The 23,610-nt window shown below is 51.1% G+C and overlaps 1 long non-coding RNA gene across 1 annotated transcript; it reads right to left on the bottom strand.

Annotated features, from left to right (window-relative positions):
• Positions 1-1,063: 1,063 nt before the first annotated feature.
• Positions 1,064-20,204, bottom strand: LOC117066470. The gene is made up of 2 exons (XR_004430353.1): positions 19,927-20,204; positions 1,064-1,228 (listed from the first exon to the last, which is right to left on the bottom strand). It is a non-coding gene; the product is annotated as an uncharacterized LOC117066470 (long non-coding RNA).
• Between the last annotated feature and the right edge of the window lie 3,406 nt (positions 20,205-23,610).

Raw genomic sequence — 23,610 nt, forward strand, 5'->3', positions numbered from 1 at the left:
CAGGAAGCAGAGGCTGGCTTCCACAAGCCAGGAATTCCTAGACCCCCAGGGCGTCTGGGAACATCTCTATCTGCAAAGCCCCCCGACCCCCCACCGCTTCCCAGGACAAGGACCTCACTGCTAACTCTTGGGAACCTTCATTGTTGGCATCTGCTGGAGATGGCCCCTGGGACCTTCAGGGCCTCAGACAGCCACCCACACACCCACCCCAATTTCCCAGACCATGCAACGGTGTGCTTGAGAGGCATCTCAGAGCAGGGCATGATCGTGAGCTTGCGGGCTTCACAGACCTGGACTGGAAAATAGCACTTACAGTTGTGTGTCCTTGAACAAGCCATCCTCCCAGGCCTGAGTTTGCTCATCTCTTCTGCGGAGGGGATGACACTGCCCCCGCCCCCAGAACTGCTGGGAAGGGGAGCCACAGGGTGACATGCAGACAGCACCTGAGACAGAGCTTTCCCCTCCTCTCCGCCACCTCCCGCTCCATCCTGCTCCGTGAGTGGAGTGATCACATCTTCCACACCCAAAACTGAAACACGTGGTTTGACAAAGGATTTCTGGGCTCTTGTTAGATACACAAGAGGGGTTGAAGGATTCTGTCTGAATGTCAAAATGGCAGGAAATCCACATCCTGCAGGTGGAGTTGACTTTGAAACTAGGACTGCTCTGGGACTCCAGACTGAGTCTCCTACACAGACACAGGGTTGGTCCTGCCTGACCCCAGATGTCCAACCTTCCCCCTCACCTGCTACCTCACCCATTACCCAGAGGCCTGGGCTGCAGGGTGTCCGCCCCTGTCCTTGATGCAGCAACAAGGACTCAACGACCCTGGCTCAGCATGGAGCTGGTGCCAAGAGCAGCCCACCAGGCAGAGGAAGAGAACTGAGTCCACCACTATCAGGGAGGAAAATGATGCAAATCGTAAAAGCATCAGACCCTCCCCGGCCCCGGCATCACTGCAGGTGGAGACAGACCCCAAACAGGTGCCTGGGCTTCCACTACAAATCACCCTATTGGAAAAAAAAGGGGGGAAAGATATCCATAATGGAAAACCATGACTCAGTTTTGTGGGTTTGTTTGTTTGTTGAGGCAAAGCTCTCAGCTCTGTGGAACAACCCCAGGTTCCTTATAATTTCATCAAAAGGTGGGGCATTTGGTCCACCCTGAAGGGCCAGGCACCATTTTCTGGATATCTGTTCAGTTGGAAGAAGAATGAATCTCTTCTTTTCTAAAACAATAAAAAGGTGCATAATTAGTGTGTAATGGTTAATGGGTAATTTTACAGGGGTGAGCTGAGTTCATAACATCATTCTGAATATATTTGCATTTAACTGAACTCCTTTTTTCTCTCTCTCTTCTGTGATTTTTTTTGTTGTCACTGTAATTATTTTAATTGAGTTCTTCCTCTAATGAAAACAAAGAGCGATGTCTGTGGGAGGCTTCTGGGGTGGCTGTGAGCTCCGTGGTGCCTCCTCTCCCAAGTCAGCTCAGAGTCCCCAAGTCCTTCACTCAGCCTCTGGAGGCTTCTGCCCTCTCCACCTGCTCTCTCACTCGGCTCCACTGATAACAGGAACAGGCAGGGAGGCTTTGCGTATGCACGTGTGCCTGTGTGTGTGAGGGCATGTGTGTGCATGTGTGTGTGTGTGTCCCTGTGTGTGCATGTATATGCATGTGGGGGCGTGCATTCGTTCATGTGTGTGCATGTGTGTGAGCGTGTCCGTCTGTGCATGTATATGCATGTGGGGTGTGCATGCGTTCATGCGTGTGCATGCATGTGTGCATGTATGTTGTGCACATGTGTGTGCATGTGTGTGTGAGCGTGCATCCGTGTGTGCATGTGTGTGTATATGCATGTGGGGTTGTGCATGCATCCATGCGTGTCCATGTATGTGCATGTGGGGTGTGCATGCATGCATGTATGTGTGTATGTGTGTGTGTGTATGCTTTTGTGTATTTGCCTTCCTTCATTGACCCCCACCTGTTCCAGGACAGAGTCTTGCTATGTTGTCCAGGCTGGACAGTGCAGTGGCTATTCACAGGCGTGATCACAGCTCACTGCAGCCTCGATCTCCTAGCCTCAAGTGATCCTCCCCCCTCAGCCTCTGAGTAGCTGGGAGCGCAGGTGCCTGCTACCACGCCAGCTTCAGTGCAGACATGCAAAGGCACAAAGTGGACACTCAGGAAGCTCAGAGAGAGCCTGTGGTCCCCAGGAAAGGCAACTCAAAGCCAGCTCCTAGGGACAAGGTCAGCAAAGAGCGAGCTTCACGCATCACAAGTCGACCACCTTGGCTTTGGGGTCCTAAATGTACCAAACACAGGGAGGACAGGAAGACGTGCCTGCTCACAGAAGCCTCTGTCCCAGCACAGAGGGACAGCCCTCATTCCTTCAGCCCCTGTCTCTCCACATGGTCACCAGGAGCATTGCTCAAGAAGGCCAGTTCCTGGGAAGGAACAGTAACCTTCCCAGCATGAAAGCCGAAGTCTAGGCCACAATGGGGCCATCTGTGAGGCCGACAGGGCCTCAGCACAGCCGGGGACACAAGCGGGCAGCAGAGCCTGGAAGACTCCCTCCTGGGCAGGAGGGGCCCCTGCCCACCCACTCGGCCCAGCCCAGCAGGGCACCTCTCCCAGAGCCAGTCCCTTCTCCCTCTGCCCCAGTAACAAACCTTTCCTCCCAGGAGTGCTGAGTGGCTGGGGGGGCGGGGCAGAGGAAACTCCACCCTGATTTTTCATTGTTTTTACAGAAAAGTTAGTTTCTGCCAAAAGGAAAAAATTAAAATGGGAACAGCCTCCCCCATCCCTGGGGAATTGTTATTCTCTTGATTAAACCCTCGCCTGGCCTGGCCACCGATGCTGTGCCTGGCAAATCCTCTCTCCTCCTTGGCTAAAGAAGGCCTTCCCGCTTCCTGCTCAGAAGGCCCAGGCCTTGCTGGAGTTTGAATCCAAAGCAAAAAAGAGGCAGGACCAGTCGGCCTGGGCCTGAGTAGGAGGCGTCCAGAGAGAGGGCGCCATTGCAGAGCCATGGCCCAGGACCCCCTCCGGGCCCCACCCATCCCTCTGGACACACAAGTTAGGGTTCTGATTCTGAAAAGCTGTCACTGGGTCTCTGCAGCCCCCAAGGCTCCGTCAGTCCTGAAGTTGATCCTCCCTCCCTCTCCTTGGAGAACCAGCCCAGTCGGGCTCACCGTGAAAGCCGCTGAGCTGTGGGCGTTCTGTTTTCCCTTTCCGGCCTCCTCTGAGTCACAGAGCTGGGAGGAGGGGGAAGCCACTCTTGGAGATGGGCCCTCTTCTCCCCTCCTTGGAAGGCCCTGGGGGTAACTGGCTTTTGATCCCCTGCCCCAGCCCGTGGGTGGATGGCTGCACCCTGCTGTGCCCAGGCCAGTGTCCCTTCCCAGCCTGGCCCATCTCGGCACATCTGGCTCCCTGCCTGCCTATCCCAGGCAGGTGATGTCTTCCAGCTTCTGTCTCTGCTATTTGGGGAGGTCAGGGAGGGGTGGGTAGGGTTGACGCCTGGGCCAATAATAAGTTGAAATGCTAGGAGGAGAGGACAGGAGACGTTCACCCCTCACACCACCTCCAGAGAAATCCAAGGCAGAAGTGAGGCAAAGGCCGACAGGGCTGGATACAGGGCCAAAGGGTAGGGTGCAGGTGCCCATTCCATTTCTGGGCTTGCTGACTGAGCTCCCCACCGCCAGCACCTGCATCTCTTTCCCTGGCCCCGAGCACAGCAGACAGGAAGTGCCAGGGAAGCAACACCTGCTTGCAGCCAAAGCAGCCCTCAGTCAAAGCCCAGCAAGGCTTGGTGAATGAATGCTCCAGGTCCCTGGGTCCCGAGGGATGAGCCTCCACCTGCCTTCCACGGGTCCCGGCAGGACTGTGCTCCGGCCGCCTGCAGTGGTAACCCGCTTCACAGCCCACTTTCTGCGTGCAAAGGTCCTTCCCTTCCCCGGCTCATTTCTCACGCCCCTGCCTGTGCCCCTGGGATCACCTCCCAAATAAACTACTGGGACTCAAGTATTTGAGTCAGCGTCTGCTTCAGAGGGAATCCAAAATAAGATGGGAGGGGCGGCGATGCTCCAGCCACCCGCTCCTCTGTCCTCTTTCACACAAATGTATCCTGCTTCTTTCCGATGTCCTGCTTAGCGGGGCTGGATTTATCTTCAAAAGTCCTGATTTGCCTCTGATTGAAAACCAATGTGCTCCCTGTGGTTACGGACAGCTGTGTGGGTTTTCGTTTTGTTGAAGGGAATTGGCTCACTCTGAGTCAGCCATGCACAGGGGCTGCTGATGCAGTCTCGGTGTGATCGTTAAACTTTAAGTGTCAGTTTGACTGGGCTAAGGGATGCCAGGCATTATTTCTGGGACACTGTGTGAGGGTGTTTCCAGGAGATTCGCATTTGAATCAGTAAAGATCTGCCCTCACCAAGGTAGATGGGCATCAGCCACTCCATTGAGAGCCAACAGAACACAAAGGCATAGGAAGAGCACATTTTTCTCTGCTGGAGTGGGGACAGCCATCTTCTCCCACCCTCAGACACCGGACATTGGAGCTTATCCTGGGCTGATGCCAGCATCCGCCTCCTGCCCCCGCCTCGTTCTCAGGTCTTCGGACCCAGGTTGAGTTATAGCACAGGATTTTCTAGTCCTCCAGCTTATAGGCAGCATTTCCCGGGACTTCTTGGCCTCCATAGTCGTGTGAGCCAATTCCCATAAGTCTTCTCTTACATATCTCTATATATCCTACTGGTTCTGTTTCTCTGGAAAACCCTGACTAATACACCTGGGCTCCATTGCTAAAAGTATTGTCTCCTTAAGAAGGGAGATGAGAATAACTCACTCTCCTCCACTCTGGCCTGGCACCCTCTAGCCCAGGGGTCCCCAGCCCCGGGGGACCCCTGGACACTGGAGCTTCAGCAGGAGGTGAGCTGTAGGTGAGCAAGTGAAACTTCATCTGTATTTACAGCCGCAGCTGATCCCTCGCATTGCCCCCTGAGCTCTGCCTCCTGTCAGATCGGCAGTGGCATTTGATTCTCACAGGAGCACAATCCCTACTGTGAACTGCACATGTGAGGGGTCTGGGTTGCACACTCCTTGTGAAAATCTAATGCCTGATGATCTGTCACTGTGAAAATCCAATGCCTGATGATCTGTCACCATCTCCCATCACCCCCAGACGGGATCATCTAGTTGCAGGAAAACAAGTTCAGGGATCCCACGGATTCTACATTATGGTGAGTTGTATAGTTATTTCATTACATATTACAATGTAATACTAATAGAAATAAAGTGGACAATCAATGTAATGCACTTGAATCATCCTGAAACCATCCCCTGCCCCAGTCCATGGAAAAACTGTCTTCCATGAAACTGATCCCTGGTGCCAAGAAGGTTGAGGATCACTGCTCTGTCCTATTATTTAGTTTTGGTAAAAGGAGGAACAGGGGGCCGGGCGCGGTGGCTCAAGCCTGTAATCCCAGCACTTTGGGAGGCCGAGGCGGGCGGATCACGAGGTCAGGAGATCGAGACCATCCTGGCGAACACTGTGAAACCCCGTCTCTACTAAAAATACAAAAAACTAGCCGGCGAGGTGGCGGGCGTCTGTAGTCCCAGCTACTCGGGAGGCTGAGGCAGGAGAATGGCGTGAACCCAGGAGGCGGAGCTTGCAGTGAGCTGAGATCCGGCCACTGCACTCCAGCCCCGGCGACAGAGCAAGACTCCGTCTCAAAAAAAAAAAAAAAAAAAAAAGGAGGAACAGGGGAGCAGAGAGTAAATCATATTACAGGGAACTAACCAGGAAGGTAAAGGGTGAAATCAGGCTCCTTGAAAAATGATTAGGACTGGAGAAGACAAACTTAAGAGGGACAAAAGCCTCTCTTCAAGAATGCTAGAGGGTTACACTGCTACAAAGAAAACAGATGCACTCGAGGCCTGGCACGGTGGCTCACGCCTGTAATCCCAGCACTTTGGGAGGCTGAGGCATGCAGATCATGAGGTTAGAGTTTCAGACCAGTTTGACCAACATGCTGAAACCCATCTCTACTAAAAATACAAAAATCAGCCAAGTGTGGTGGTGGGCGCCTGTAATCCCAGTTACTCAGGAGGCTGAGGCAGGAGAATTGCTTGAACCCGGAAGGTGGAGTTTGTAGTGAGCTGAGATGGCACCATTGCACTCCAGCCTGGGCAATGAGAGCAAGACTCCATCTCAAAAAAAAAAAAAAAAGAAAGAATAAAAAAGGAAATAGATGCACTCTGTGGGCCTTGTCTTAGCCCATTTGTGCTTCTATAACAAAACACCCTAGACTATTCTTACAATTCTGGGGACTGGCAAGTCCAAAATTGAGGCACCACATTTGGTGTCTGGTGAGGGCTGCTCTCGCTCCAAGGTGGCATCTTGGTGCTGCATCCTCACATGGCAGAAGGTGGAAGGGCAAGTGAGCACTCCCTTCAATCTCAGGACCTTTTATAACAGTGCCAATACCATTCATGAAGGTGGGGCCCTCATGATTCAATCACCTCCCAAAGGACATGCCTCTTAATACTCTTGCACTAGAATTAAGTTTCAATGGAAATCTGGAGGAGATGCCATCATTCAAACCATAGCAGGCACAAGGGATAACATTAAGATGAGTGAGTGAAAGCTCTAGCAATATGGATTTTCAGTCTCACAGCTGACTCAAGATGCCATAAGCTGCTGTTGGAAGGTTACTGAGGTCCTCATCACAGGAGGCATTCAAATACTGGAAACCAGTTGTGGAGAATAGCACAAGAGGACTTAGTTCAAGATCAAGACTTTGGGGTTTTCCCTGGCAGGTTTTAATTTGGCCCCATGGGTAAACTGATGGATTACTGTCTCTTTGATCTGACGTATGATAATACTCATTGGACATTGATTTGGATGGAGGCTGAGCCCTGCATGGGAGAAAGCGCGGAAAGCTGTGTGGGAAGGAGTGTGGTGGGAATGGTAGCAGCCTCAGCCTCTCTGTGCTCAGCAGGTAATCAGACCCCGCCCCTCCACAGAAGGCAGCTCACCCGTGAGGTTGTTCCCCTACCTCACTCTCTGGGGAATCCCAGCCCCCCACTCCCCCTGCCCCCACCACCCCAGCAGCTGATTGAAAAAATCTTCCCACTACAAACAATGCTGTCCCCAGATAGTCTGGGATCTAGCATGTTCTGCTTTTGTTGCACTTCGGGGATCAGTCTAATGCCCCAGGGATGCAATAGTGCTCCTGACTCTGAAGTCAAAGGACCTTTTGCTGCCTGTCACTCAACCATAACTGGAGCTGACTGGGCTGATCTGTCCACAGTGTTCCAGATCTCCCTCCCTGGGTGACCTCCAAAGCTGCACCCTGTTCTCAAGAGGCATCTTCCCAGGCCAGAATCTCCATGCAAACCCCAAGGTTCTTTTGGAGGATACTGCAGGGTGGTCACGCTTCTGAGCTGATTCTGTGGCCCCTCCCAGCCCTGAGATCCCACGAGGCTTTCCTACCTAGGCCTCTGGAATGCCAGGAAAGGAAAGCCGAATGCTCAGAGCTCCTTACACTCGCCCCAGTCCCTGGCAGAAGGGAAGCTGCCCTGAGTCCCACTGGCTGCGGCAGTCCTCCCGGCTGCTGAGTGACTCATCAGCCTCAGCAGAGCCTACTGTGGTTGGTTTAGCTCCTCTCATGCTTGCCCTGACCACCCCACTGGGAAAGGGCTTCTCAGAACAGATAAGAATTAAGTAGCAGTTGCTCTTGGCCTCTCTAAGGCAGGGGGACAAAAGGGACCAGGCTGACCAGAGGCAAAACCATGGACCAGGCAAAGCATGGTCCCGGACCCCTCTCTTCTGCCAGCTCCTCCTACCCTCTTGCCATCCAAAGCAACCACATTCCCAAATGCCTCTTTGAGCTCCTTACCCCAATCAGCCCTTCCTCCCACAAGGGCTGCATACCCCCAATAACCCCCTCTGTCCTTGCCTCCCCTTGCCCCATTTCTTCATTGACCGCCGTAACTGGAGGCCTGGAGGAAGGCAAGTGTATCAGGGAAAATAGTGCAAGCCCTTGGAATAGGCAAAAAAGATGAATGGGTATCTATCTAGCACACCTTTTGAGGTTATCTTCATTTTTCATTGTCTTTGAGCTATTTTGCCACTCTGCAAGTTGTAGAAAACTCATAATCATGCACATGACCCTTGTCCATAGAAATACAAATGAATTGTGTCCAGTGGAATGCGGGTGAATATAGCAGAGTGTCCTGCAGAATGCAATTGACTGTTGCCCTGTTGCGTGCTTATGAATATACTTCAGCATTCCTTACTGCCTATGGATGTGAGGTTCTTTGAACCAGTTGTAACAATGCACTGGTATCTTCCCTAATTAACAAGTTAAATGAAATCACTGGCATATATTCATTTTATATTTGTATGAGACTCAAGCGCTTAGCTTTTATCAAAATTATCAGCTGGGTGTGGTGGCTCACACCTGTAATTCCAGCACTTTGAGAGGCTAAAGTAAGAGGATCTCTTCAGCCCAGAAGTTAGGGGTCAGACCGGGCAACATAGCAAGACCCCACCTCTACAAAAATTAAAAAGTTAGCCAGACATGGTGGTACACACCTATAGTCTTAGCTACTTGGGAGACTGAGGCGGAAGGATTGCTTGAGCCCTGGAGTTTGAGGCCACAGTGAGCTATGACTCCAACACTGCACTCCAGCCTGGGCCACAGAGTGAGACCCTATCTTAAAAAAACATTTTTTTTTTGTTTTGAGACAGAGTCTTTCATTGTCCCCCGGGCTGGAGTGCAATGACATTATCTCAACTCCACCTGAATGGCGCAACCTCCACCTCCCGGTTTCAAGCGATTCTCCTGCCTCAGCCTCCTGAGTAGCTGGGATTACAGGTGCCTGCCACCATGTCCAGCTAATTTTTTGTATTTTTAGTAGAGACAGGGTTTCACTAGTTGACCAGGCTGGTCCTGAACTCTTGACCTCGTGATCTGCCCGCCTCAGCCTCCCAAAGTTTTGGGATTACAGGCGTGAGCCACCACGCCCAGCAAAAAAAAAAAAAAAAAAATCTTTTTTAATAAAATTTAAAAATTATCCTTTAGCAAGGGTGGACCACTAATTGGTGGTCTTTCAAGCTCTGTGGGTAAGAGCTGGAGGATGGAGCATTTAAGCGTTTCTGTATTTGGAATGTCCAGCAGGAGACGGGAGGCGGGGCCAGCTGTCCCTGTCTACCCTCGACCCTACATTCTCCTCCAAGCCAACTCTGGCCTTGCTCATTTTCCTTTGAGACTGACTCAGGAGTTCCCAGGACTCCAAGGCGTAGTGACTCACGCCTGTAATCTCAGGACTTTGGGAGGCCAAGGCAGGCAGATTACTTGAGGTCAGGAGTTCGAGGCCAGTCTGGCCAACATGGTGAAACCATCTTTACAAAAATACAAAAAACAAAAAAGTTCCCAGGACTCTGCTTTTAAAAACTGTCTCAGAACCGCCACCCCTGCCATCTGCCTGCCCATCTCTGCAGTTGCTGAGTAACATTAAGGTCTTGCTGCTGCTGCTGTCACTTTTCCCTTGAAATGACTCACAGCACTTACTTAAAACAAGCATTAGGGGATTACGTGTCCAACACATGCCTTTGGGATCACATTCAAACCGTAGCTGGGGTGATAGCTAAAGGGCACAAGGCCTTGGGTTTTTTCCAAGGTGATGAAATGCTCCAAAGTTGACCTAAGTGATGATTGCAGATATCTGTGAATATGCCAAAAACCACCTGCCAAAAACACAACGGATGAGTCACATGGTGGATTCATTCATTTGCCAGGGCTCCTATAACAGAAGACAACAGGCGGGGTGCCTTCAACAACAGAAATGTATTTCCTCACAGTTCCGGAGGCTGGAAGTCGAAGAGAAGGTGTCAGCAGGGTTGGTTTCTTCTTTTTTTTTTTGAGATGGGGTCTCACTCTGTCTCACTCTGGCAGTGGTGCAATCACGGCTCACTGCAGCCTCTTCCTCCCAGGCTCAAGCGATTCTCCCACCTCAGCCCCCCGAGTAGCTGGGACTACAGGTGTATGCCACCACAGCTGGCTAATTTTTGTACTTTTTGTAGAGATGGGGTTTTGCCATATTGCCCAGGCTGGTCTTGAACTCCTGGGCTCAAGCTATCCTCCCGCCTCAGCCTCCCAAATTACTGGGATTATGGGCATGAGCCACTGTGCCCAGCCCACAGGGTCTGTTTCTTCTGAGGCCTCTAGCCTTGAGTTGCAGACAGCCACCTTCTCCTAGTGCCTGGTGCCACATGGTCCTTCCTCTGCCTGTGGGCATCTCTGCCGTTTGTGAGTCCAAATCTTCTTCTCTCAGGAGAACATCAATCTTATTAGATTGGAGCCTACCCTAATGGCCACATTTTAACTTAATCACCTCTCTAGAGTCCTATTTCCAAACACAGTCACATCCTGAGGGACTGGGGATGAGGGCCTCAACATGAATTTTGGAAGGACACAGTTTAGGCCATATGAATTAGATCTCAATAAAACTGTGTTTTAGAAAATGAGCGAAAGATCCCCACAGCTTTTGCCAAAGAGGGGCCTCTTATTCCTCTCCAAGGGAGGTCACCATTTAACTTCCTCCCATATTTCTCCGGAATCAAAGGTGACTGTCCCAGCTTCCACTAACCTCAAATGGGCAGGCCAGGCCACAAGCAGGGGGTGCTGGTTTGGAGTCTAGTGGACCTGGCTCGCACCTGGTGGGACAGGTGGACTCTTTGGGCTTGAAGTGTCTCTAGGAGCCTCAGCCCCTGCAAGGAGCCAGGCGTCCCTCCAAACATCCACGAGGAAATCTAAGCTGACTCGCCGACATGTACCAGGCTGTGCTAGGGGAGGGACAAAGAGAGGAAATTGGAGGCGAGTCCTTGTCCCACAAGGTAACAGGTGCCCTGCCTTCGGGGGTATCACCAGGGTGGGCGTTGTTCCCCACCTCAGGTAGCTCATAGCCTGGCCAGGACCACCCCACTCAAACCTGAACCCAGGCCTGAGGGTGGGTGGGAAAGCTGGGGGAACTGGAGACTGAGCTCCCTCATCTACTCTCTTTCCCCAGCACCCCAAGGGCTCCACAGAGATGACCTGAACACAGAATAAACAGGGCTCCTCATGGCAGCCGCCAGCAGTGGGTGTCTGAGGCAAGCCCTGGAGGGCTGGCTCCCTCTCCCAAGGCACACCGCCCACCAGGCTGCCTGTTGGAGCCTGCAGCCCCTGCTGATGCATCAGAAGGGCGATGCCTCTAAGATTTGAGCCGTCTCTCCTTCTGTTGTGAGTTGCTCTCCTGTGCGCTCCTGGCGGGCCTGGCACCTTCAAAGCATTCTGTGGATATTAACTAATTAGTGTAAACACAACAATACAGAGATGACCTATTAGGAGGCTGTTGTTGGTATCAGATGATTAAAGGTGGTGAAAGCCTCCCCGACAGTTCTTCTGGGACTCAGCTCCAACTTTTCTCCCTGCAAGCCTGGTCTCATGGCCTGGAAAAGCATAATGAGGTCAGAGTCTGGTGAATTCGGAGTGGGTGAGAAAGCGCAGTGCCTGTTGCCTCCGCCAGTTAACCCAAAGAATCTGTGGCAGGCCGGGCGCGGTGGCTCAAGCCTGTAATCCCAGCACTTTGGGAGGCCGAGACGGGCGGATCACGAGGTCAGGAGATCGAGACCATCCTGGCTAACACGGTGAAACCCCGTTTCTACTAAAAAATACAAAAAACTAGCCGGGCGAGGTGGCGGGCGCCTGTAGTCCCAGCTACTCGGGAGGCTGAGGCAGGAGAATGGCGTAAACCTGGGGAGCGGAGCTTGCAGTGAGCTGAGATCCGGCCACTGCACTCCAAGCCCGGGCGACAGAGCGAGACTCCGTCTCAAAAAAAAAAAAAAAAAAAAAAAAAAAGAATCTGTGGCAATGGCTGCTCAGGATGAAATCTTGACCTGGACTACAGGAGACAAGAAGTTTGGACTTGTGTGTGACCAAGGGATCTGGGACTCCCAGTGTCCATAGGTCAGCGCTCAACTAGTGCCAAGGAGGACCCTAAAAGGAGACAGCCATGCAGCGGGGAGGGTCAAAGGAGCCAGGCGGCTGGCTGCTGGGCCCTGCTGGGACACTGACTTTCTTACCTCCGTGGGCTTCCTCAGAGGCAGTCATATTGGCTCATTTGACTTGCACATACCTGTGAGTTGGTAGGTTCTATATTTTACCAGTGAGGTACACAAAGCCCAGAGAGCTTTGCCCAAGGTCACACCAGGAGGAAGCAGCTGGAGCCAGCCCAGAATCCCTGATCTCTGGAAAGTCACCTCATTCATTCATTCAACAAACTCTCCAAAGCATTAAAAACAGATACCTGCATTCTTGTCTCATCAGCAAATCACGGCACTCTTGTCTTCTAAATTTATCCAGAATCAGCTACTTCTTACATTCCCCAAATATCATGCGACGACTGCAGTAGCCTCCCAACAGCTCCCCATGCTTCCCCTAACCCCCTGTCCCCCGCAGTGTCTGAACACATCAAGTGTCAACACAGCAGCCTCTTTAGCTCAGAAAACCCCAGCGGCCTTCATCCCAATCAGAGGAAGCGCACAACCCTCACAGCTCCCTTCTCTCACTCCCAACCGGCCTTCTTGCCTCCTCCACAGCGCCCAGCACATTCCACGTTAGGGCCGTGACACTTGCAGTTCCCTATGCCTTGAGCCCTCTTCCACCAGAAACCGCTTGGCTTGCTTCTTCGCCTTCCCCAAGAGGTCTTCCCTGTCCACACTGTCTAAACAGCCATCAGCAAACTTTTTCTGGAAAGGGCCAGATTGTAAACATTTTCAGCTTTGCAAGCCAGACAGTCTCTGCAGCAACTCTTCAGCTCAAAAGCAGTCCTAGGCCACACATGCATAGAGGAACAGCGCTGTATTCCAATAAAACTTTATTTATAAACACTGGCTACCGTGGACTGATTTGACCCAGGGACCGTTGTTTGCCAACCGCTGATCTAAAAAATCAACTCACCATTCCCTCCTCTCTCCTCAGCTTCATTGTTCTTGGTGGCACGCATTGCCATGTGATATGTAGATAATTGTCTACTTCTTTGTCACCTGCCTCTGCCACTGGGACATCAGCTTCACAAGAACAAGGACTCTGTCTATTTTGCTTATTGCTGTATCTTTAAGTCCTCAGACAGCATCTGGCATACAATCAGCACTCGTATTAAAAATAAATACAAGCCACACATTATGCATCGGGGAGGAGGACACCCACTGGCTTCAACAAAGATTCGGGTTCTGTAATTATATCTTTTCAGCATGGGTTTCTCTAAGGAGCAAGCAGGAAGAACAGGTATGAGTAGCAAGACCTTCAGACCAGCCCAGTGCCTGGAGACTCTGGACTCAAATGAAAAGCACTGTCTGAGCCTTGTTTGGAAAGGAAACTCTCCAAGTGTCTGAGCCTCATAATCAACCAGCAGGAATGCTTGTGACATTTCATAACAAATAATAACAATTTCTTACCTCCATGGGCTTCCTCAGAGGCAGTCATACTGGCTCATTTGACTTGCACATACCTGTGAGTTGGTAGGTTCTATATTTTACCGATGAGGTACACAAAGCCCAGAGAGCTTTGCCCAAGGTCACACCGGGAGGAAGCAGCTGGAGCCAGCCCAGAATCCAGGCTTCCAGCTTCCATCACAGCCCTGCTCTGACACATCCTCCTTAAAGGCCAGCCTCCTGTTTCCCCGATGCATAAACCAGTGCTAACGCAACATATCACTTAACAGATATTCGCCGAGTCCCTATCTGATGCAAGAAACTGAACTAAGTGCAATGCAGGAGATAAAGATATTCGTGTAAGTTCTGGTTGTAAAGAGACTCCACAGGAGAGCCAGTCTGACCTTCCAATGCAGGAATCTCCTTTACGGCATTGCATGCTGGTTATTGCTGTAAACCAAAATCACCACAAACTTGGCAGTTTAAAACAACAGTTTATGTGGGTCAGGAGTCTGAGTGTGGCTTAGCTGGGCCCTCTGCTTCAGGGTCTCATCTAAAAGCTGTAGCCAAGATCAGAGCTGCAGGCTTATCTGAGGCTCAGCCCAGGAAGGTCTGCTTCCCAGCTGTCATGGATGGTGGCAGCGTTCAGTTGCTTGTGGCCTGTTAAATGGAAAGCCGCACTTTCTTGCTGGCTATTGGCCTGTGGTCACCATCGCGTCATGCTGTTGGACAGAGGCTGCCGTCAGCTCCTTGCTTTGTGGGCCTCCCCAGTGTGGCCACTTACTCCATCAAAACCAGCAAGAGAGAAATTCTCTCAGCAAGACAGATGTCACAATCTTATGGAATCACAAGAGTGACATCCCATCGCTTTGCTGTATTCTATTGCAATGTAAAGGCAAGTCACAGGTGCTGCTTGCACTGAAGGTGAGAGGACTGCATAAAGCCATGAACGCCGGCAGGTAGGACCGTGGAGCCAGCATACACCCTGTCCACCTCATCTGCTAGGTCTTCCAACTCTCCCTGAACATCTTCAGAGACACACTGACCACTCCCTCACAAGGCAGCTTATTCCATTCTGATGTCACTTGAATGGTTAGAAAGTTCTTCCTAGCATCAAACCCAAATCCATGTCTCTATGGCTTTTAATCATTGATCCAAGCCCTGCCGTCTGGAGTGACATAGAAAAATTCTAATCTGGGCCAGGCACGGTGGCTCACTCCTGTAATCCCAACACTTTGGGAGGCCAAGGCGGGCAGATCACTCAAGTTCAGGAGTTCAAGACCAGCCTGGCCAACATGGTGAAACCCCATCTCTACTAAAAACACAAAAAATTAGCTGGGCATAGTGGTACATGCCTATAGTCCCAGTTGCTCGAGAGGCTGAGGTAGGAGAATCACTTGAACCCAGGAGGTAGAGGTTGCAGTGAGCTGGGATCACACCACTGCACTCCAGTGCAGTGCGATACAGTGAGACTCCACCTCAAGAAAAAAAAAAAAGAAAAGAAAAATTCTAATCTGGCAGAAGTTAGACTCCAGGAGGGCAGGGATTTGCTGTATCCTCGGAGAAGAAGGTTGCTGGAAAGTTCCAGGCACATCAAAGGTATTCCATAACTACGTGTTGAGACTAGAGAACGGTGGTTCAAGAGGTTGTCTCAGCAGCTTATTGGCTGCTTTCAAATGTAGAGGTAGCCTTGTATAGGAACTTGCTTATCCTGTGTCTTGAGGGACAGACCTTCACACCCTTCCTCGGGAGACTGGCACTTTAAGAGGCTCTATTCCAACCCTGGCACATGACTTGCTCAAGGTCACATAACTGGTAAATGGCAGGTGTTGGACGCCAAGCCTCTTGACTCCTAGCATTTCTCTGCCTCTCTATCTTTGTGTGTGACTGAATGTGAGACAGGGACACCAGACAGGCCTGGATCCTGCCTCCTGGGAGTTCGCAACTCTAAGCTATTTCCTCTACCTTCTGTGAACTGCCTTGATCCCTGGTCAGCAAACTAGACGTGGTATCCTCAAAGCCAGACACAGGTGAGCAGCGGGCCTCTGCGGGCTGCAGCAGGGATCCAGGCAGTCACTGCCTGCTGCTTTCACTTAGGACTGCTGTGCACCTGCTCTCCTTCTCCCACCAGGAATGACCACACCCAGTATACCTCCTAGGGTGTTGGCAGCCTCCCCAACACTGAGCGCCCAGCCTACTTCAGCCTCCAGGCTTCCAGTTTCCTGGCAGTCAGGTCCGTTTGCTCTGGAGCTTCTCAAGGGGCCCCCAGGTCCTTCATCACTGCACCTGCAGCTGCAGTACAGGCCTTGACCCATGGCGAATTTAGCAGGTGTTGAATGAATGATTTGAGCCCACAGGATCTGAAGACCTTGGCCGGGAATCTCAGTGGTGAGGCACAGCCTGCCTGAGCCAGTGAGAGGAGAGGTGGAGCATCTACAGGGCTCCAGGAAGCCCCTGCTGCAACCCTGCCTGCAAGTCGAGGAGTCGGAGGGAGCTGAGACTGAATTTCAAGTTCTGGGGAAATGGAAAGGCCACGAGGAGAAGCAGGACGTGAAAGCCACTTTCCCTTCTCGGAAATGTCCGTGTCACCATTATCCCCAACACTTTCCTTTCCACTTCCCTGCCTCTAAGGGACCCTCCCACCATCAGCTTCCTCCTCTTTATCCTGTGCCTCCAACTGCCCCCTTCCATGGCTGCTATATAATAAGCATTCAATAAATATGAGTCATTAAATAGTCACTCCTGTTCCTGCCTCTTCTCCCTCTCTATATTAACACACTCAAGGTTCTATCACCTAAGAAAATTAAAACTTTCCAAAATGTTTCCCACATGTGGTTGGCTATCGATGATTTTTATTCCTGCCTTTGCATTTTTACATGTCAGAGTTCTCTACCACACACATGTCTCTAAGAGGATTACGATGAATAAGAGCTGACATTGGCTGAGCAGGAACTCTGGGCCATCCCTCTTGCTAGAAGTTTCCTATGCATCCTATCGGTTCAGCCTCTCGACAACCCCATGTAGGGTTATCAACTGTCCCAGATGGCCCAGGCCTGAGGGGCTTCCTGGGACAAGAGACTTTTATTGCAAAAACTGGGATAATCTCAGGCAAACCAGGATGGTTGGCCACCCTTCCATCAAGGAGGCACTATCATGTTCCCCATTTTACAGATGAGAAAACTGAGGCTCAAAGAGGCTTAAAACTCTGCCTCGGGGCCAGGCACAGTGGCTCATGCTTGTAATCCCAGCACTTTGGGAGGCCAAGGCGGGGGGAGATCAGTTGAGGTCAGAAGTTCGAGACTAGCCTTGCCAACATGGTGAAACCCCATCTCTACCAAAAAATACAAAAATTCGCCAGCTACGGTGGCACATGGCTGTAGTCCTGGCTACTCGGGAGGCTGAGTCATGAGAATTGTTTGAACCCAGGAGGCGGAGGTTGCAACGAGCCGAAATCGCACCACTGCACTCCAGCATGGATGACAAAATGAGACTGTCTCAGAAAACAAAAACAAAAACAAAAAAACCTGCCTCAGAATCTGATCCAAAAAGGGACAAGCAAAGGACATAAGTAGACGTTTCTCCGGAGAAGACATACGAATGGCCAAGAAGCCCACGAAAACATGCTCAACAGCATTAGTCATCAGGGAAATGCAAATCAAAACCACAATGAGGTTGAGGTGCCATTCACACGCTCAACAACAGCCATAATTTTGTTTTAAAACTGAAAATAAGCGTTGGTGAGGTTATAGAGAAATTAGAACACTTGCACATTGCTGGTGGAAATGTAAAATGTTTCAGCCACTGTGGAAAACAATTTGGTGATTCCTCAAGAAGTTAATCATAAAATTACTACATAATCCATGATTCCACTCCTACAACTATACCCAGAAAAACCTGAAAATAGAGACTCAAACAAATACATGTGCACACACGTTCATAGCAGCATTATTCACGCCATCCAAAAAGTGGAAACAATCCAGATGTCCATCCAACAAATGAATTGTGGTCCATCCACACGCCGGAATATGATTCCTTAAAGAGGAATGAAGCTCTTAGACAGATGGAGCCTGAGAACGTAAAACTCAGTGAGAGAGGCCACAGGCCACATGCAAAGCTCCTGTTTAACCTGATTGCATTTTTTTTTTTTTTTTTGAGATGGAGTCTCATTCTGTCACTCAGGCTGGAGTGCAGTGGCATGATCTCGGCTCACTGCAACCTCTGCCTCCCAGGTTCAAGCCATTCTTCTGTGTAAGCCTCCCAAGTAGCTGGGATTACAGGCGTTCGACACCACCTCCAGCTAATTTTTGTATGTTTTAGTATAGAGGGGTTTCGCCATGTTGGCCAGGCTGGTCTTGAACTCCTGATCTCAGGTGATCCCCCCACCTCAGCTTCCCAAAGTACTGATTGCATTTTTATGAATTATTCAGAGGTGGCAATACATGGAGACAACACAGATTGGTGGCTGCCAGGGGCTGCGGAAGGAGGAAGGAGGACTGACTACCAGTGGGTACGAGGTTTCCTCTTGGGTGATGCCAAGGTTTGGGAACTTGTAGAGGTAGTGGTTGCACAACACTGAATATACTAAATGCCAGTGAATTGTACACTTAAAAATGGCTCATTTTGAGATGTGAGTTTCACCTTGATTTACCAAAAACGACAAAAACAAAACCTGTACTTCAGGTCACACAGCTGATAAACACAGAGCCGGCCCCAGAGCATATCACACCCACCAGCCCGCCTTCCCTGACCACTGGAGCCCCGTGTCGCTGCTAGTCCCCCAACCCCCGCCTGCCTCCCAAGCTTCTCCAAAGCCTCTCTCTACTTGTCCACTCGCCATTTGCTTGTCACCAGGGTCAGGCTTCCCCGCCCACCACCCTGTGCTGGTCACCCACCCTCTTCTGCTGGGCAAGTCCAGTGAACAGCACTGGGGGGTATTTGCCATTTTCCCCTGCAGACTGCTGCAAACTGCCTACGTAAAATTACTCAGAAAAACCCAGGGAGGCCAAGCATGGTGGCTCACACCTGTAATCCCAGCACTTTGGGAGGCCAAGGTGGGCAGATCACTTGAGATCAGCAGTTCAAGACCAGCCTGGTCAACATGGCAAAACCCCGTCTCTACTAAAAACACAAAAATTAGCCGGGCACGGTGACAGACCCCTGTAATCCCAGCTACTTGGGAGGTTGAGGTGGGAGAATCAGTTGAACCCAGGAGGCAGAGCTTGCAGTGAGCTGAGATTGTGCCACTGTACTCTAGCCTGGGTGACAGAGTGAGACCCCATCTCACAAAAAAAAAAAAAAAAAAGAAAGAAAGAAAGAAAAGAGAGAGAGAGAGAAGGCAAAGGAAGAAAAGAAAAGAAAGAAAAGAGAGAGAGAGAGAAGGCAAAGGAAGAAAAGAAAAGAAAAGAAAAGAAAAACCCAGGGAGCACAGGACCCAAGCTGGTCACCTCCTGAGGCTGCTGCTTTGCCCCTCTAAAGACGTCTCAAGGGCTATGTCTTCCGATGCCCCCTCTTCTCCTCTTGGTCGGCCCCCACCTCTCAGGCCTGCCCTGCAGGTTGTCGCGGGGGGCTCTTCCTCCTTTGTTTTTCTAGCCTTCGCTCAGCTCAGTCAGTCGGAGCCTGACCATGGGGGTTGCTCCTCTCTGGGGCAAGAGAATCATTCCTGTCTCCTGTCGAGGTGACCCTTGGTAGGAAGGTAAGGTCACTGTCCCCAGAAGGCCTGTGGGAAGAGGCACTGCATTTTACTCAGAGCCCCTGCAGCTGGGGAGCTGAGGCGGGGCCATTTGTCTCCTCTGTCTGTCAAGACACACCTGAGAAGCAGGTGGGGAGAGAATCCACAGAGCTCCTGCAGGTGGCTCTCTAGGTGGGACGGGGCCTCTCTGCTTCCTGGGGCCGCAGGGAAGGCGTCACAGGCTAAGGGTGGACCCTGGACATGGCTGCAGTTCTCACCATTTAGCTATGGGGTCTCTCTTCACACCTCCGTCCCGAGTGTCAGGGAAGGACTGGGCGGAAAGCAGCCAAGAAGCGGGTCTCATCCACAGACACGCGGGGCTTCAAGGTGGAGGAGCTGCAGCCCAGTGGGGTGAACAAGGTGCCGGCAACTGCGTAGTGACCGTCAGGGCAGCCATCAGTTCCTCCTATGAAACCCCACAAGGGCGGCTGGGACTTGTCACCCTGAAGAGGCTGCAGTCCCCTCGCACAGGTCATCTTGGAGCAGGCAAATTCATGAAAGGCCCCTGGGGCCAGGAGGAGGCTCAGTACAGTCCCAGAAGGTTCCATGAAAGCCAGAAGCAGTGCCCTCAGCTTCAGCCAGGATCCTCCTGCCTGCACCTTGGTTGACCACCCAAGGCCTGGGTGCTCCTGCCTCCAGCCCCCTTTCCCACCATGAATCCACATGGTCTCCTTCTTTCCTGGTACAGCCACAGGACAGCTCTGTCACACCCTCCCCAGTGACCTACCATGAGCCACCTGGGCCAACTGGCCCTCCTTCCCCACAGAGCCCTTAGCGCCCAGGACATCCCACGGTGCAGGCCCAGAAGTCCTGGGCTCCCTCTGGGCTCCTATGTAAAGCCAGAGCCCTGGAGGCCAGGTGTTTCCTGTGGGTGGGGGCCTAAAAGGTTCTATCACACTCACACTCCACCTCCTCCTCCTCCAGGGCCTCCCACTCGTGGCTCAGGCTCTGCTGTTGTCAATCAGAGGCAAGAGAGAAGGCCCCGGGGTTGGAGTGCGTGAAGGCCTAGACTCTCTATCACAAGGTGGGCAGGGGTGGGGGAGTCTCAGGACAGCAAGGCAGGAAGGGGAGAAACACCCAGAGCTTGAGGGCAGAGATAAGCAAGGGGCCCCCAGTTCCAGGCAGCCTGTGGGTGTGGCCTCTGGGGACCAGCCAGACAGCCTGGCATGGACAGCCTCACTCGTCTCGCTGCTTTGCAAATCCACAGGTGGTCAAGCACCCACGTGGTCATCACACACCCGCGCCTTGCAGGTCCAGGATGAAGCTGTGATCATCGCTGGCTGGGAAAGCAGCTTCCCGGCTCCCTCTCAGCAAGCGGAGTGCAATGGGGTGGGCGGCTGCTTGCTGCAGACTCACTCCTGTCCCCAAAGGAGCCTTGAGAGGAGGCCCCACCATATGGGGAGACGGAAGATCCAAAAGGCCCAGCCTGCCCAAGGAACTCCCAGTGAATGGCAGAGCCTCTCCCTGTCCCAAAACTCTGCCTCTGGCCACCCCCAAGCACTGCCCCTCTGGTGGCATCAGGAACCCGAAAAAGAAACCTCAGGCGGGGCCGGCCGAGAGCCCTTCTCCCAGGCTTGCCTCCAGCTGTGCAGGAAGCCCACCTGTCCGAGACTCACCTGGAGCATTTGATGAAAAGTAGTCCTGGGCCCCCACCCTCCCTGGCCTACTTGAACAGGATCTCGAGGGGTGGACCCAGGACTCTGCCCAAGACTGTTGAGTCCCTCCCTCCCCGGTCTTTGAGGTGGCAGGGCCTCCCCTTTTGCCTCCGCTCCCCTGTTCCTGCCACAGCTGCCTCCTCAGGACTGTGTTGCTCTTTTTCTCTGAGCTGGTCTGGCTCTCAGTGGGTGGGGACCTGATGTAGCACTGACATGTTTCATCTGCTTGACTAGCAGGTCAAGGACAACCTGGAGATGGACAAGTCATCAGGACCCCAGACCAGGAAGGACGGAGACTCCAAAGTCCACCAGTAGAGGGAAGAAAATAGCCACTGTCCCCAGACAGAGCCACCAGTCACACAGGGACAGGATCCCAGAATGAGCACTGGGCAGGTTTCTCAGGGGCGTTGAGCTCTGGTCTTCCCTGTGAGCGGCCTTGGACAAGTCATCTGCCCAGACTCTCCATGCCCCGTACTGTGTCTTCTCAGAGAGTGAGGGTTCAGAAGCATGGTGCTCTCTGAAGTCTGTGGCTGGGATGTCCATGGCAGTGACGACCTTCTGAAAACCATGTGGTCTCTGTCCCACTTTCAGCTTCATAGTGCACGAAAGCAAGTCCAGAGTAAGCACCCCAACAGGGCTCAAGACCTTCTTCTTGGGCGTCCCTGTCGCATCAGCTTCTTTTAAGTTAACTTTTTCTTGCAGTACAGTACGAATAAAGAAAAGTCTAACACTATGTGTCCAACTCCATTTGGACTTTCACAAAGTGAGTACATTCATGTCCTCAGCTCTCAGATCAAGAAGAACATATTGCCAGCTCCCAAGTCCCCTTCTGCCTCTTCCTGTCATTAATACCCTAAGACAACCACGACCTTGACTACTAATCCCAGAGGTTAATCTGGCCTCCTTTGGAATTACGTGACAGCTACACTGTTGCATCTGGCCTCTCCTCCCACAGGGAGTCTGAGCCTCACCACATGACGTCATAACTCCTCTCTCTCACTGCTGTAGCCCAGCCCATCTCATGAACAAAGCACCATTCGTGTATCCATGCCTCTGTGGATGGATGCTTGGCTCGGTTTTGGGTTTGGGCTATTATGGTGCTGTCATGAACAGTCTTTTGGTGAACATTTGCACACGTTTGCTTTGGGAAATCCTTGGGAAAGGAATTGCTGGGTTGTTGGGCAGGCGTGTTCAGCTGCAGTAGGCCCTGCCAGCTTCCTCAAGTGGCCGTACAAATTCACCCTCCCTCCACCATTGTGGGAGGCCCCAGGCTGCCCCTCGGCACCAACATCTAGGATGTCTTTTTCTTTTGAACCACTCTCTTTCTTGGATTTCGTGTAATGCTGTGATTGTAATTTGTATTTCTGTGATGACTAGTGAGGTTGAGCACCTTTTTCTATGCCATCATCTTTCTTTTTTCTTTTTTTATTTTGAGTTTCTAATAGACACATTATAATTGTACATATTTATGAGGTATATGTGATATATTGGTACATGCATACAATTTGTAATGATCAAATCGGGATTTCAGGACAGGCATCCCTTCAAACATTTACCATTTCTTTGTGTTAGGAGCATTCTGAATCTTCTAGCTATTTTGAAATACACTACAAATTATTGATATCCATAGTCACCCTATCATGCTATTGAACACTAGAACACGTTCCTTCTATCTAACTGCATTTTTGTACTCATTAACCAACCTCTCTTCATCCTCTCTCCAACTCCCTACCCTTCCCAGCCTCTGGGAACCACTATTCTACTCTCTACCACCATGAGATCCATCCTTTCAGCTCCCACATATAAGAACATGCAGTATCTGTCTTTCTGTGCCTGGCTAATTTCACTTAATATTATGACCTGTGGTTCCATCCATGTCGCTGCACCTGATAAGATTTCATTCTTGGCCGGGCGCGGTGGCTCAAGCCTGTAATCCCAGCACTTTGGGAGGCCGAGACGGGCGGATCACGAGGTCAGGAGATCGAGACCATCCTGGCTAACACGGTGAAACCCCGTCTCTACTAAAAATACAAAAACTAGCCGGGCGAGATGGCGGGCGCCTGTAGTCCCAGCTACTGGGGAGGCTGAGGCAGGAGAATGGCGTAAAACCCGGGAGGCGGAGCTTGCAGTGAGCTGAGATCCGGCCACTGCACTCCAGCCTGGGCCACAGAGTGAGACTCCGCCTCAAAAAAAAAAAAAAAAAAAAAAAAAAAAAGATTTCATTCTTTTTGTGGCTGAATAATATTCCACTGGGTATATGAACCCCATTTCCTTTACCCAGTGTCCTTGATGAACACTGAGGTTGATCTCATCTCTTGGCTACTGTGAATAGTGCTGCAGTAAACATGGGGGCTCCGCTGTCCTTTCATATTGAAGTTCTTTATATATTCTGGGCACTAAACATAGATATAGATATGAGTATAGACATAGATACGGATATGGATATGGATAGGTTGAATATGGATATAGAAATGGATATGGATATAGATATGGATATGGATATAGATATGGATAGTTTGAATATGGATATAGATGTGGATATATATGGATGTGGATATGGATATGGATATAGATATGGATAGATTGGATATGATATGGATATATAGATACAGATATGGATGTGGATATGGATGTGGATATAGATATGGATATAGACACAGATATAGATATGGATAGATTGGATATGGATATAGATATGGATATGGATATATAGATAAGGATATAGACATGGATAAATTGGATATGGATATAGATGT

Source organism: Trachypithecus francoisi, unplaced genomic scaffold (assembly GCF_009764315.1).
Source record: "Trachypithecus francoisi isolate TF-2019V2 unplaced genomic scaffold, Tfra_2.0 Lachesis_group20, whole genome shotgun sequence".
Taxonomy (NCBI): domain Eukaryota; kingdom Metazoa; phylum Chordata; class Mammalia; order Primates; family Cercopithecidae; genus Trachypithecus; species Trachypithecus francoisi.